Genomic DNA, 13,775 nt, shown 5'->3' with positions numbered 1-13,775 from the left:
AAAATATTTAAAAAATGTAGTTCTGTTAAAAGAGAATGCTCACAAAGATTGGACTTAAAAGTAGACATGAAAACACAGAATGTAAAGATACAAACACTTCACCAATGCTTTTGAAGACAATAAAGTATAAATTTATTTGTGTCTGAGATCCAACAACTATGTGCAGAAATGCATTCTGTATTATTCTAGGGTTGATTGTAAACTATATTCAGGACCAATGTTGTAAAGAAGTATTTCAACAACAAAGTAGAACTTACACTACACTATAAATTAGCCTATGTATAAGAATTTATGAAAAATAAGTCAGGCTGTCATTTAAAATTAACATCTTCAGAATTTTATATTTGGGGTCTTCATATATGTATTGTCAAAAATGATACATAAGTTCTACTCTTACATCATCGTTTTCAGTCAAATTATTGTAGTCAACAATTGTAAATACATGTTTGCTGTGGGATGTTCTGTATGGCAAATGTGTTGCTAATTAGTCAATAAATAAAACACTGATTAGCCATTGGCTAGGCAGGAAGTATAGGCAGGACAAGGAGGAGAATAAACCTGGGAAGTGTAAGGCTGAGTCAGAGAGACACTGCCAGCCGCCACAATGACAAACAGCATGTGAAGATGCTGATAAGCCACGAGCCATGTGGCAAGGTATAGATTAATGGAAATGGATTAATTTAAGCTGTAAGAACAGTTAGCAAGAAGCCTGCCACGGCCATACAGTTTGTAACCAATATAAGTCTCTGTGTTTACTTCGTTGGGTCTGAGTGGCTGTGGGACTGGCAGGTGAGAGAGATTTGTCCTGACTGTGGGCCAGGCAGGAAAACTTAAGCTACACATGTTACTTAAATAATAGGAGAGACATAATAAGATGTGTTCACTGGAGCAATAAAAGCAGTACTGCTATGTTGATAAACAAGTACTTTCCAATCTGGACTGGGGAAAATACTCATACCTAGTACTACAACTCTATAACTATATTATAAAAATATATTATAAAAAAAACTGTTTTAAAAAAACATAGCTGGTGAAGCCATAGATCCTGGTAGGAAATTCCAGATTTATTTTTTTTTAACTAAATGATCGTGATGATGTCCATCAAATTTCCTTTTCCTTTTAAGTAATTTTCCTTACTCCCATACATTAGTACTATTGGCAGCTCTGGACATGGAGAACTTTATTTTGAAATGGGCCATGTTAACTACAACTTATAATTACTCAGAGTGCTTAGAACAATTGACCATTGAATGGTCATCTGCAAATGGAACAAGCAAATCACTCTAGCAGTACTCAGGAAACATCACATAACAAAAGACAAAAAAAAAAAAAAAGCAAGAGCCAGAGAATGGTTAGCATACTTAGGAGATCCTGCTCCTCCCTGAGGATTACTAGTAGGTTCAGTTAGTGAGGAAGAAGAGGGATTTTCTCTCATAATGTAGTATTAATACCTGTATTCCTATAATAACCTCTCTCCCATGGTTACTTATATTCTGTAAGCAGCAGTAAGTAAACTTATTTTGTTTGTGTGTGTGTGTGTGTGTGTGTGTGTGTGTGTGTGTGTGTGTGTGTGTGAGTGTGTGTGTGTGTGTGTTTGTGCTGGCTAGATTTATGTCAACTTGACACAAATTATAATCAACTGAGAGGAGGAAGCCTCTCATAAGATCAGGTGGTGGGCTGGCTTTTAGAGCCTTTTCTCAATTTGTGATTTAAGGTGGAGGGTCCAGATGATTGTGGGTGGTGCCAAACCTGGGCTGGTGTCCTGGGTTCTATAGGAAAGGTGGACGACCAAGACATGTGGAGCAAGCCAGTAAGAAGCATCCCTCACAGCCTCATCAGCTCCTGCCTCCAGGTCCCTGCCTTGGTTTTCTTCAGTGATGAACTACATATGGAAGTGCAAACCCAATAAACCCTTCTCCCCTGCTTGATTTTCTGTCTTGGTATTTTGTCACAGCATTTTAAACCTTAAGAAAAAAATATATACACATTCAATAGTGAATTATTATTATTTTTTTTTTGGTTTTTCGAGACAGGGGAATTATTTTAGTTTAAGCTTTAATATTTATAAAACTGCAACAATATTGGTTCATGGGATTCTGAGTTAGTTATTCTGTCCAGGAAACTAATGTATGAGGAAATTTTCTAGAGTATACACATATTTTCTGTAATCAGAGTCTTTTCTATAATAAAGTAAATTGAAAAATTACCAAGGAAGGGATTATACAGATTTGTACTAAAAAGGAAGGGTACTTAATCCAGTTTCAAATAATTTAGAATATGATAGTCCTGTTATGAATTTGTTCAATCTAATTTCTTTTTTTTTTTGCAGAAATATTTTTTTTTATTTTATTTTACAATACAATTCAGTTCTACACATCAGCCATGGATTCCCTTGTTCTCCCCCCTCCTGCCCCTCTCCCATTCCCACCTCCTCCAGGGCAAAGCCTCCCCCACGGACTGAGACCAACCTGGTAGACTCAGTCCAGGCAGGTCCAGTCCCCTCCTCCTAGGCTGAGCCAAGCGACTCTGCATAAGCCCCAGGTTTCAAACAGCCAACTCATGCACTGAGCACAGGACCCGGTCCCACTGCCTGGATGCCTCCCAAACAGATCAAGCCAATCAACTGTCTCACCCATTCATAGGGCCTGATCCAGTTGAGGAACCCTCAGTCATTGGTTCATAGTTCATGTGTTTTCATTCGTTTGGCTATTTGCTCTGGTGATGGGATGGCCAAACACCCTAATTGTTGTGCTAGAAACCCATCCAATGACTGAGGGATCTGGATGCAGAGATCCACGGCTAGGCCCTGGGTGGATCTCTGGGAGTCCAATTAGTGAGAATGAGGAGGGTTTATATGAGTGTGAATTGTTGAGACCAAGGTTGGATAAAGCACAGGGACAAATAGCCAAACGAATCAATCTAATTTCTATTGAACATAATTTATGTGTCTGTTTATATATTGATAATAAACTAATTCAGTATTATTTTGTGTATATGTATCTGATTATTCTGTTTTAAATCAAGCAAGATTCTACACATAACCATTTGTATTTCAAAAAATCTATTTCTTCATTCACAAATATGTTGTAATATTTGATCATGTTTTCTTCTTATTTTCATAATTAAAATGTTATAAATCCTAAAAGTCCTCCTTATGGAAACATTTTACCTTCTGTTTAGCCTTAAATCAATCGTTTTACAGACATATTTCAATAAGTTAGCTGCATGAAGATGGAATGCCGTGCTCTACATAACAGAAAATAATTCTGATCTAGTCCATGTCCTAGTCTGACAGATGGAAGAAGATAGATGATGGCACTTTGGAAATTAAAGAATTACCTTTCCTGGAATAGATCATAGAGTTTAATGTCTGTAGAAGGCATCTTATCTCAGCCTTCATAGACTGATAAAGCACACAGAAAATACAGCACAGACATCTTGTTTTATCTCTAACTTTCATAGATATGGAAATCTATGAGAGTTGCATCAGACCTGCAGTTTAGGCGATAATCAAACAAACATGGCAGTGAATCAGTAATAGTCCCTAAGAGACTGTGATAGAAAAATAGTACTTTTAGTGCAAGGATATGATCTTATAACCCCATTCCTGCCTACATCTATACATACAATTCCCCTAAAGTTTGCAGACAGTAGGTACTCTTGGTGAGGAAAGGATATTTACAACTGAATATTTAAGTGTATTTTAATAATATGTATTCTTTTAAATCAATTTCTATATAAAATTCTAATTTAATATGTATTTTAATTGCATTACTAAGTTCTCCATATCCAGGAGATTTACATATTGGGAAAATAGATAGAAGAAAATGACTTAACTTTCATTCTTCTGTAAATAGATACTTCTGAAACTATAGTATCCAAATGTCTGCAAATGTGAATTAGGACTGATTGTGATATAAAGTCTGTGTCACACAATAATATGAGTATATATAGAGAATCTGTTGTTAGGCAATTTCAGCCTTATTCAAACATATAACACATTCTTTATAAATCAGGGTTGTGGGACCTATAACACTCATAAACTATGTGGTTCAGCCTCCTGTTCTCATGTTACAAACTTATACAGCACGTTTCTCTACTGAATACTGTAGGAATCTGTAGCACAATAGTAAGTATTAGTACATCTAAACATAAAAATATATTAAAATTATATGGAAAAAACACCAAGGTTATAGGATACTTTCTATGAATAGAGATTGGAGTTAGCATTGAATGAGTCAGAACTAAGTGAATAAGACAGCTTAGGTATGACTGCACACAGCTATCAACTGTACAAACACTTAATTTTTAACTACATCAAGTCTATGAATACCTCTTTCTTTAATAACAAATGTGCCTAAGCCCTATTCATGATCAGGGTCAATAATATCACTATCTTCCACCTCTACATCTGATCACCTTGGAAGTTGTTTGGGGACAGCAGCATCCATGAAGCTAACATCCGTTGGGGCAACAAAGCCATCTTCTGAGATCCCAGCTGTGGGACCTGTCTGAGTCTCTGCATTCACAGGAACAGATAAAAGACCTCAAAGGCTTGCCCAGGACTCTAACCCCATGCACTCTATAGCATCTTATAGAGGACACTACTTTTAAAGTGTGCAAGAATATCTACTTAAATTGTTTCTTTCCTTTTTTATTGATATTTTAAAGAGTCCTAATGCCCATTAATATCACTCTCAAAGAACAGTGAAACACCTTTCAAAGTTGAGGGTCTTTGTCTGCAAACTTTTATGGAGCTTATAAACATGCAAAAAGTTTGCTTTCATATCCCCTTGTAAATCATCTATGATACATAGGTATTCTTCATTGTCTATTGCCTGCTCCAATCAGCTTTACACTTGTTTTGTGGCAGGAAATTTGGGGTTTCATTATACTCATGCAGCTAAGTGATGACTGAAACTTCATCTCGTGGTGTACATATTTCTTACATGGCCAAGAAAAGAGGCTTGACAATAAATAAATCAAAAGCTTTCTAGAGCACTTTAATTAGTTACTCAACAGAAACATAAACCTTCTTTCTTTCAGGGACTCTGTTTGATACTGGAGACCTTTTTTGTCACATTTAACAGTCATTCCACTCATAGAGCTTTACTCTGGGAAGTTAAATGGAATGGAACAAGTAATTACACATGTAGTTGGAAATATGAAGGAGAAACTCAAGGTATAGTAGAAATTAACACTTGATATAGACAGACATATCCAAGCTGCACAGGAAAATCTTCAAAGAAAGAACATGGACAACAGTGTATGTCCACTGTAGTCATACATTGGGGTGTTATTATTACTAGTACCAATGGCTTATAATTCTTTGCAAAAATACATTAATAACTTATTATCAGCGTTAGAGATGCTTTTGATGCACTCCTTCATAGAACATAAACTCTTTAACTCCAATAAAGGTAGAATTCAAGATTGGGTATGTTAATAAAAAATAAGTCCAACCTCTTGAATATCTCTTTATTTTTACTGTATCAACTCAAACAAATAGAAATAAAAATATGTAGTCATCTTTACCTTTAATGATTGATAATTCTGGATGCTTAACAATGGTATTTGGATACACTCACTGCTGTTTCATCTGGAACCGTGGCTCTCATCCTTTCTAATGATGCAACACTTTATTACAATTCCTAATGTTGTAGTGACTACAACAATAAAATTATCCACTTGCTACTTCATAACTGTAATCTTGCTACTTTTCTGTATCATAATGTAAATATCTGATATGCAGGATATCTTGTATGTGACCATTGTGGACGTATTGTTCAACTCCGAAGGGTTTGCAACCCACAGAACTGCTGATCTTAGGAGAGCGGATAATTTGAGTTTATTGTATCTGAGTTATTACCAAATCATATATGAAGAAAAATGTGGCCAATTTTAGTTAGTAATAAAAATTGAATTACTCAAAGACAAAATCAATTATAACCCCTACTATGTGATGATACTCAAAATATGGGTTATAAATAAAAACATATTTGCATATTCATAGCATATCACATGACAATAACAAAATGAGATCATTGACTATTTTACCTTTTTAAATCACAGAAAGCAAATATTGTAAGTCAAGTAAAACTACTTAAAATGGCTTTGATTTAACATATAAGAAAATAAAAGAAGAAGATAATTGTTGATTTTAGAATTTTAAGTTCACATTTAAAAAAATTAATTGGACTCTGCCTACATACTAATCATCTCAAATGTTTTAATTACTTTCATTGTAAAGGCCATCCAGAACGTTGCATTCTTTCCTAGAATGTGTCTTCTCTGAGGGCTATTAGGGATCTGCAACTCATAACAGTTTTATAGTAAAAGAAAATTCAGAATTATAGTCTGAAATCCAACAGTTATACAGTTACAGAAGATAGGTTTCATTTTTGATCATGGATGAAATAAAGTAGGCTAAAAATATGCAGAATGTGAACTACAAAAGTTCCTTTATTCTCATATGGAAAAAATCTTTTATTTATTATTTAAATATTATTGAGTTTTTTGATACTTTCACACAATGTGCTTTTATTATCAGCCCCTTATTTAACTCCTCTTGATCTGCCTTCCTTCTTTATCCAACCACTATGTGTAATTTTATTTTATTTTATTTATTTCTCAACATCCATCAAGTCTGGTTTGCTTCCTATACATTCTTGGATGTGTGGTCTTCTACTGGAGCATGGTTTGTCTACTAGTGTTTGTGTATGTGTGTGTGTGTGTGTGTGTGTGTGTGTGTGTGTGTGTGTGTAAAATGACTCTTCCTCTTCAGCAGCTATCAGTTGTTATCTGCTCCTCAGCTAGGGATGGAATATCATGTCCTCTTCTCTCCATGTTGGGATGCAATTTTTCTATTTAAGGATCATTTTGAGCAATGAGATGTTTTAAAATATTAGGTGTTATGCTTGCTTCTTAATGTAAGCAAGCATACATTTTCTCTTTATGGAATATCAATTTCTTAAAATATTTAACTAAAGAGATTATAAAATTTAGTGTATAGAAGAAGTTTAAAACACAAACCATATATTATGAACATATATTTATGACAAGCCTCAGAGAAAATAGAATTCAGGAATAATATAAAAATTGTAAAATTCATTATTATAATGGTTATCACTTACATAATCCTTTTATAGAGATGCACAATTTGCTGCAATAATAATTTATAGCTATATTTTGACAGAGCAGGGATGATGGCTTCTGTTAGAATCAAAAAAACATTCTCAAATGTATTTACTTCTAATTGCATTTAATTTCATATTACAATGATTAATCAAAATGAATGTCTTCATTTTCTGCTGCTTTAACTGCAAGAAATGATCTCTTCTGTTTTTATCCTATTATAAGGATCGTTACAAAAATGGGAAACAATTAACACCGGGTTTAATGCCTGAGTGCTATAGAGCTGAAGTAATTGCACTCAAGGTCTGCTAACTTTTTAATCAGGCATTTGGTTGCAAGCTGCTCGCAATTGATTCTGAGAGAACTAACACTGTCTGAGGAAGAAAGCAGGTGTGCCAAAAAAGCAAGCATGTTGGCAAAACAAATGAAAATTTTTTAAAGGGGAAAGAAAAGAGGAAAACAGGAAAATCAACATGAAATGCTTATCAGCAGACTATTTCCTTGGCTGGGCCTGTTATTGAACAAAGCCAATTGTGCACAAAAGCACAATGGTGGCAGCCCCACTGACCTACTACTTTCTCATAACACTGCTAAAGCTTACCAGTGAGGAGCCTGTCCATCCCAATGTTAGTGAATTGAGTTAATTAACGGAGAAGACTTCAGATTTCCATATTCAGTAGAGTTAAAAGACAATCAGAGGAGTCTGAAATTACATTCTAATTAGAAATGCTCCCTGTTCCTTGCATTTGGGCTGCTCTTTGAAAAACAAATTTGGTTAGGCACTTTGTTCTCTCTGAAAGAAAAATATGAACTCTACGGATTTCCTCTGAAAGCTAATGAATTTACTTCCCCTTTAATAACTGTCCTAATGTCATTCTTCCAGAACAGAAGTCACTCTTAGGCATGTTTTGTTTTAATTGTTTTTCACATGTGTAAAGCTGCATGTATTGTTTAAGAACATTGGTGGGGGAATTTTAATACCACCCCTGTTTTCTCTTTAGTTAGATCTTCTAAGAATTAATACTTTTAGAAAATTGTTTTACATTCATAGCATAATAGGGCAAAAAGTGGAGTAATATTTACAAAATTGCAAGTCTAATTTTTTAATGATCATAGGTACACTGCTGAAATCTCTTGGATCAGAAAGAGCCCAGTAATGACAGATTTGTCTATTTGCTGAGAGATTTCCAACATAGTTGCTACTGCTTTCTCAGGCCCCAACTCAGAGAAACAAGAACATTTCAATATTTTAAAAAAAGTATAAAGCCAGACTAGCTTTGCCTGCTGCAGAGCAAGTCAGAGCAAGAACAAGAATAAGAGTGCATCAGCTCTGAGCTTCCTCAAGCAAAGCCCCGTGTGCAATTGAATTACCCTGTTTGCCTGGACTACCAAGGCAATCCATATTAGAATTCATTAAGATGCCTCAGGGTTCAGAAGAAGGTAGATAGAGATCAATAAATCTAAACATGTTACAGACAAGTTACTGAAGCTTCTATGCTACTTCAGTTCCCAACAAGTTCTGGAAGTCTGAGTTCCCCTGTGTGCATCACTTCAGCCTTCAATGAACTCTCTGTTAGTTAGTTTCTCCTTGCGTAAACAGTCTCCCTGTGCCACCACAGCATCTGGTGTTTCCTAGTGAAGGGCTAATACAAATGAAAGGAAGGCACCTTGGCATCTGGCCACCTGCGCGCAAAGTTGCTCAGTCTTAAGGGATTTTTCTCGATGTTGGGATCTCAAGCATTTCAGGAAAGGACGCCAAATGGAGAACAAAAAGACTGGCAGGCACATGGGAACCCTTTGTGACCCAAATTACATCACAGGGGGGATTGTGCCAGAATAACATCTATGCTATTTCTGACCCCAAATGTGACTTTATAAGAAAGTTCCAGTGCACCACAGCAGTTAAGTAAAATTTAAAATCCAGTACTTCAACGCTCTTTTGTAATCCAGTAAATCTATAAAGTATATGTACAAATGAAGGTAGTTTGTGTGAGTCACATTGCAAGAACCCTTGAAAATGTGTGTTGCAAAAGCTGGTCATGTTGGTGGAGGAAGGGAAGGCATACTATTCGTAGAGACTTTTTTTGAGCACTGAGAATCATTTCCTGCATGAAGTACTTATATATTGTGGTGCTTATAAACCTGATGTATTCCTTATATTTATTCCAATTTCTATGGTTGAAATAAAAATACATTTAGAAAGTTTATGATGTACACTTAGTATTTAAAGATTACTTGTGCATTGGTTACAGACCGTAGCTTTGACTACTCAGTATAAGCTATCTTAAGGTGATGTTTAGTCATTATCATTTATTGGTTAATTTAATTTTATTCTCTTGCTCTTCCTCAATGCATGCATGAATGTATATGTGTAATCATTCTTATTTTTTCTATACCATTAACATGAATTATTTTCACACTTAAAATACCTAAATTATTATGTATCAAGAAATTGATCTAAACAGCTATTTGTTTATTCATAGCATTTTCTTGAAAATGTATACATGTTTTCGTTACTTGGGATATATCATATAATCAGCTTGGCCAGAAAGCATTATATTATAATTTGCTTGTATACTTTTTAAATGTTTGTTTAAGTAATGATGCTATTTACTTTAAAATTTGTGACGTTATTTTTCTGTCAAAATACTAGTATGCTGATATCCCAGAAGAGAAAAAATTTTGCACTAACATCTTAAAGAATTTATTTGTTTCTGTCCACTTCATTAGGAATATTATCTTTAATGTTATATTCATAAAAATCCACCTTAATGCTGTATCTTCTTGTAGCAAAGGAGGCAATACACTTAGACTTCATGAACCAACCAGGAACCATGATTTGTATTAGTAATTTTCTGGATCTTATTGACCGTGTGTTTTTATAAGCATGCACACTTTGCATGTACAAACAGCAAAATCCAAATTATCATCAATAGTTGAAAAAAGTATAAAAAGTTTAAAGCATAAAAAAGTAGATAATAAATAGTCAATCAGCATCCTTTTCTACTAGCATGTTAAGCACCATCTTGACAGGCTCATGTTTGTTTTACTGTTAAACATATTCCTAGCATTAGAACAGTGTTCAATAGCTATTGATTAAGTCATAGAATGTAAGCCCCAATGGCTTATAATGTGCATACACTGACCAGCCAAAACGAGATACAACACCATCAGACTGTCAGAGTCAATGATTAGTCTCCGCATTTGGCACTTTGGGATGATCATAGCTCCAAGTCAGATTGAGTCATAGAATAATTACTCAGAGAATAGTCTTTTAACGACAATCACGTGCAGTTGAACTCAAGGTCTCCCAATTTGTTCAGCATATACTTCTGTGTTTGTCAGGAAAGGAAAAGGTTGGATGACAGTTTGACTGTTTGGCAGCAGGGCTTAATTTCCTCCTTTAGTTTTATATACTACTACATTCCCCTAAAAGACTTTTCTTGTTTGTCTGTTTCCCAAAAAGTTTGTTTCATTATTTTTTTAGCATTTACTTTTATTGTTGTTTCTGCCCACCCTGCCTGCCCTTCCTTAGCTCCTTTTTGTCCTTGTTTTCTGTTTTCAGCTTAATTCCAACTATTCAAGGACTTAAGTGTCTTTTCACAAAGGTGGGTGAGCTGATGTGGAGTGTGTATGTGAGTGTCTACATTTTTATGGAGAAATAGTAAATAGGCAAGTCCCTAAACAGACTGGACTGTGGTGACCCAGATCATAGTGACACAATTCAACATGTCACAATGTCGCATGATGGTGCATCCTAAATATACTGTGTGTTGATATTGTGTCCCCCAATATATTGTGCATCTAAATAAACTCATCTGGGGGTCAGAAAACAGAACAGCCACTGGATAGACATAGAGGCCAGAAAATGGTGGCGCGCACACACACACACACACACACACACACACACACACACACACACACACACACACACCTTTAATCCTAGCATTCTGGAGGCAGAGATCCATCCAGACCTCTGTGAGTTCAAAGTCACATTGGAAACACCCAGGCCTGGTGGTACAACGCCTTTAATCCCAGGAAGTGATGGCAGGAAGCAGAAAGGTATATAAGGTATGAGAACCGGGAACTAGAGTCTGGTTAAGCTTTTAGGCTTTTGTTGCAGCAGTTCAGCGGAGATCCATTTGGATGAGGACTCAGAGGCTTCCAGTCTGAGGAAACAGGATCAGCTGAGGAACTGGCAAGGTGAGGTGGCTGTGGCCTGTTCTGTTTCTCTGATCCTTCATCCTTCACCCCAATATCTGGCTCCAGTTTTGTTTTTTATTAATAAGATCTTTTAAAATTCATGCTGCAATACTGTCTGAAAACAATTATTTAAGTACCTCTGACACTTTTCCAGGTGAATTCCAGCTCCACCCGTGTCACTTAGCTTCTATTTGTGAGTAGGAAAAGTTGTAACTCACTACCATTGTGAATGGGAAAAGTTGTACCTCACTACCATCGTGAATAGGAAAAGTTGTAACTCACTACCATAAGGCAGCATTGTTGTACAATATTACTTTGACTATGCAAAGATGTGTTACATTTCTTTCTGTTGTGAAGTATTGCCTTAACTATGTAAAAGTGTGTTGCATTTGCTTCACCATGGCTCCCTAAGTCACCTGATTGGTCTAATAAAAACCTGAATGGCCAATAGCTAGGCAGTAGAGGGATAGGCAGGGCTGGTGAGCAGAGAGAACCAGTAGGAAGTGGAATCTATGCTCAAGAAAGAATGAGTGAGAAAGAGAGGGAGATGCTTAGGGTCAGCCAGAGAGACAGCTGCCAGCCGGCCAGATAAAGAGGAAGTAGAAGAGCAGAACGTAGAGAAGAGAAGAGAGGTAAAAAGCCCTGAGACAAAGTGTAGATGGAGAGAAACAGCTTAATATAAGGTATAAGAGCTAATGGGACAAGCCTAACTAAGAACAAGCATTTACAAGTAATAATAAGTCTCTGTGTCATGATTTTGGGGGCTGGTGGTCCAAGAAAGCCTGCTACACAGCATACAATTAAATGAATATCCACTCATTGGAACTTAGGCATATCAGAATACCGAGAAAAGAGAACACTTAGAGAGCAATGGGTTTTCCATGGGGAGACAGGATATTTACTGTATATGTAAATATACATATGTTTATGTAAATGTATGCTCACCATACACTGTTCTACACATGCAGAGCAAGAGCTGTCTTGCCTACTTATTTACATGAACTGAGACCCTTATATTCTGATACTTCCTCTTCTGAGGTTCCTTCTGAGTCATCATTTACATAAAGTGATCTAAGAACATGGACTAAGATGGATGTTAAGATATGTATAATGGACACACACACACACACACACATACACACACATAACACAAACGTGTTAAAACTTGTACTTCAACTGAGCTATGATGATAATTGAGGACTAACAAGGAGTTTGGAGCACATGGGCTCCACTATCAGGAATGAATTAATGATAAGGAATTACTGGAGTTAAATCTCATATGGTCTTTTGAAATTTGCTACCCTTCTGCATTCACCATGGGATGGTACAGCAAGAAATCACTTGCCATAAGCCTTTTGATCTTGGATTTCCCAGCCTCCAGATACGTTAAGATATAAATCTCTCTCTCTTTCCCTCTCTTCCTCTTTGTTAGAAAGTTATCCTGCCTTGGTTATTCTGTTACACGAGGACAGGACAAACTGCAATATTTTCCTTTCATTTCCGTGTTGAATTGGAGTTGCTCTGACAAAGTGTTTCAGAGCAAATATTTCAGTGATGTTTCCTAAATACACCTAGCTATTCATTATTTGCAATGTGTTATTAGCAATGTATTACAAGTAACTAAAGAAATGTAGAAGTGAAATTAATTCTTTAAAATAATAGCAAGGATACAAGCATAAGTAAATCAAAATTTAACTAAATTAAACTTACAACAAAAAATAAATTCCTCAAATCATGCTTTTTAAGCATATGATCAGATTTTAACTAGAATCATAATTATCCCACTATTTTCTCTGTCGTTCAATGATGAAGTATTTACAGATGAAGAATCTTATTTCTTACAGAAATAATTCACTCTAAGTGAACATTTTTCTTGTCCTCTTGGAAACTGTAGAATTGAGATAACTCTGAAGCTTGACACTTTGATTTGAGTGCCTGTGCCAGGAGGATGAGTGTCCTTCACTTTGATCTCAGATCCAGGAACTAACTTTAAGTGACACTTCTCATTACCCCTCACCAGCTCTTCCCTAAAGCTTCCTGCACTTTCTCAAGCTGTGAACACAACCTTTCCTGGCGGCGCCAATATTGTTTGCTGAGTAATATTTTGTTTTGAATGTGCAGCTTCAGGATCATTTGCTAATTAAAATTGCTCACCACTGAGAGCTCCCCTGAGGTTTGCCCTTGTTTATTTGGGTTAGACCAAGAAAGCATGGTTGAGCCAAGCCATAGACCATAATTTGCTGCCAACTGAAATGGAAACATTAGAAATAGAGTGATAAAACTTGCTCACAGTTTTCTTCACATGCAGATACAGTTAGGTTCAACATAATCCGAATAAACACATGCATTGATGCATAAATGGACACTGAGAGACAAAGCTTGCCTACAGAGTGGGACTCTATGATAGACTTCAAATCATTGTATCGTGAAGAGTGTAT

General features: G+C 35.9%; 1 protein-coding gene across 4 annotated transcripts in view; it reads right to left on the bottom strand.

The window, feature by feature from the left end:
* Pcdh9 (protocadherin 9) overlaps window positions 1-13,775 on the bottom strand; it is a 913,030-nt gene that overhangs the window by 341,190 nt on the left and 558,065 nt on the right. The gene's annotated exons all lie outside the window — the stretch shown is intronic.

This window comes from Peromyscus californicus, unplaced genomic scaffold (assembly GCF_007827085.1).
Source record: "Peromyscus californicus insignis strain IS unplaced genomic scaffold, ASM782708v3 Scaffold_12__1_contigs__length_115047231, whole genome shotgun sequence".
NCBI classification, from domain to species: domain Eukaryota; kingdom Metazoa; phylum Chordata; class Mammalia; order Rodentia; family Cricetidae; genus Peromyscus; species Peromyscus californicus.
Note: the sequence above shows the minus strand (reverse complement) of the source record. Positions and strands in the feature narration are given on the sequence as shown.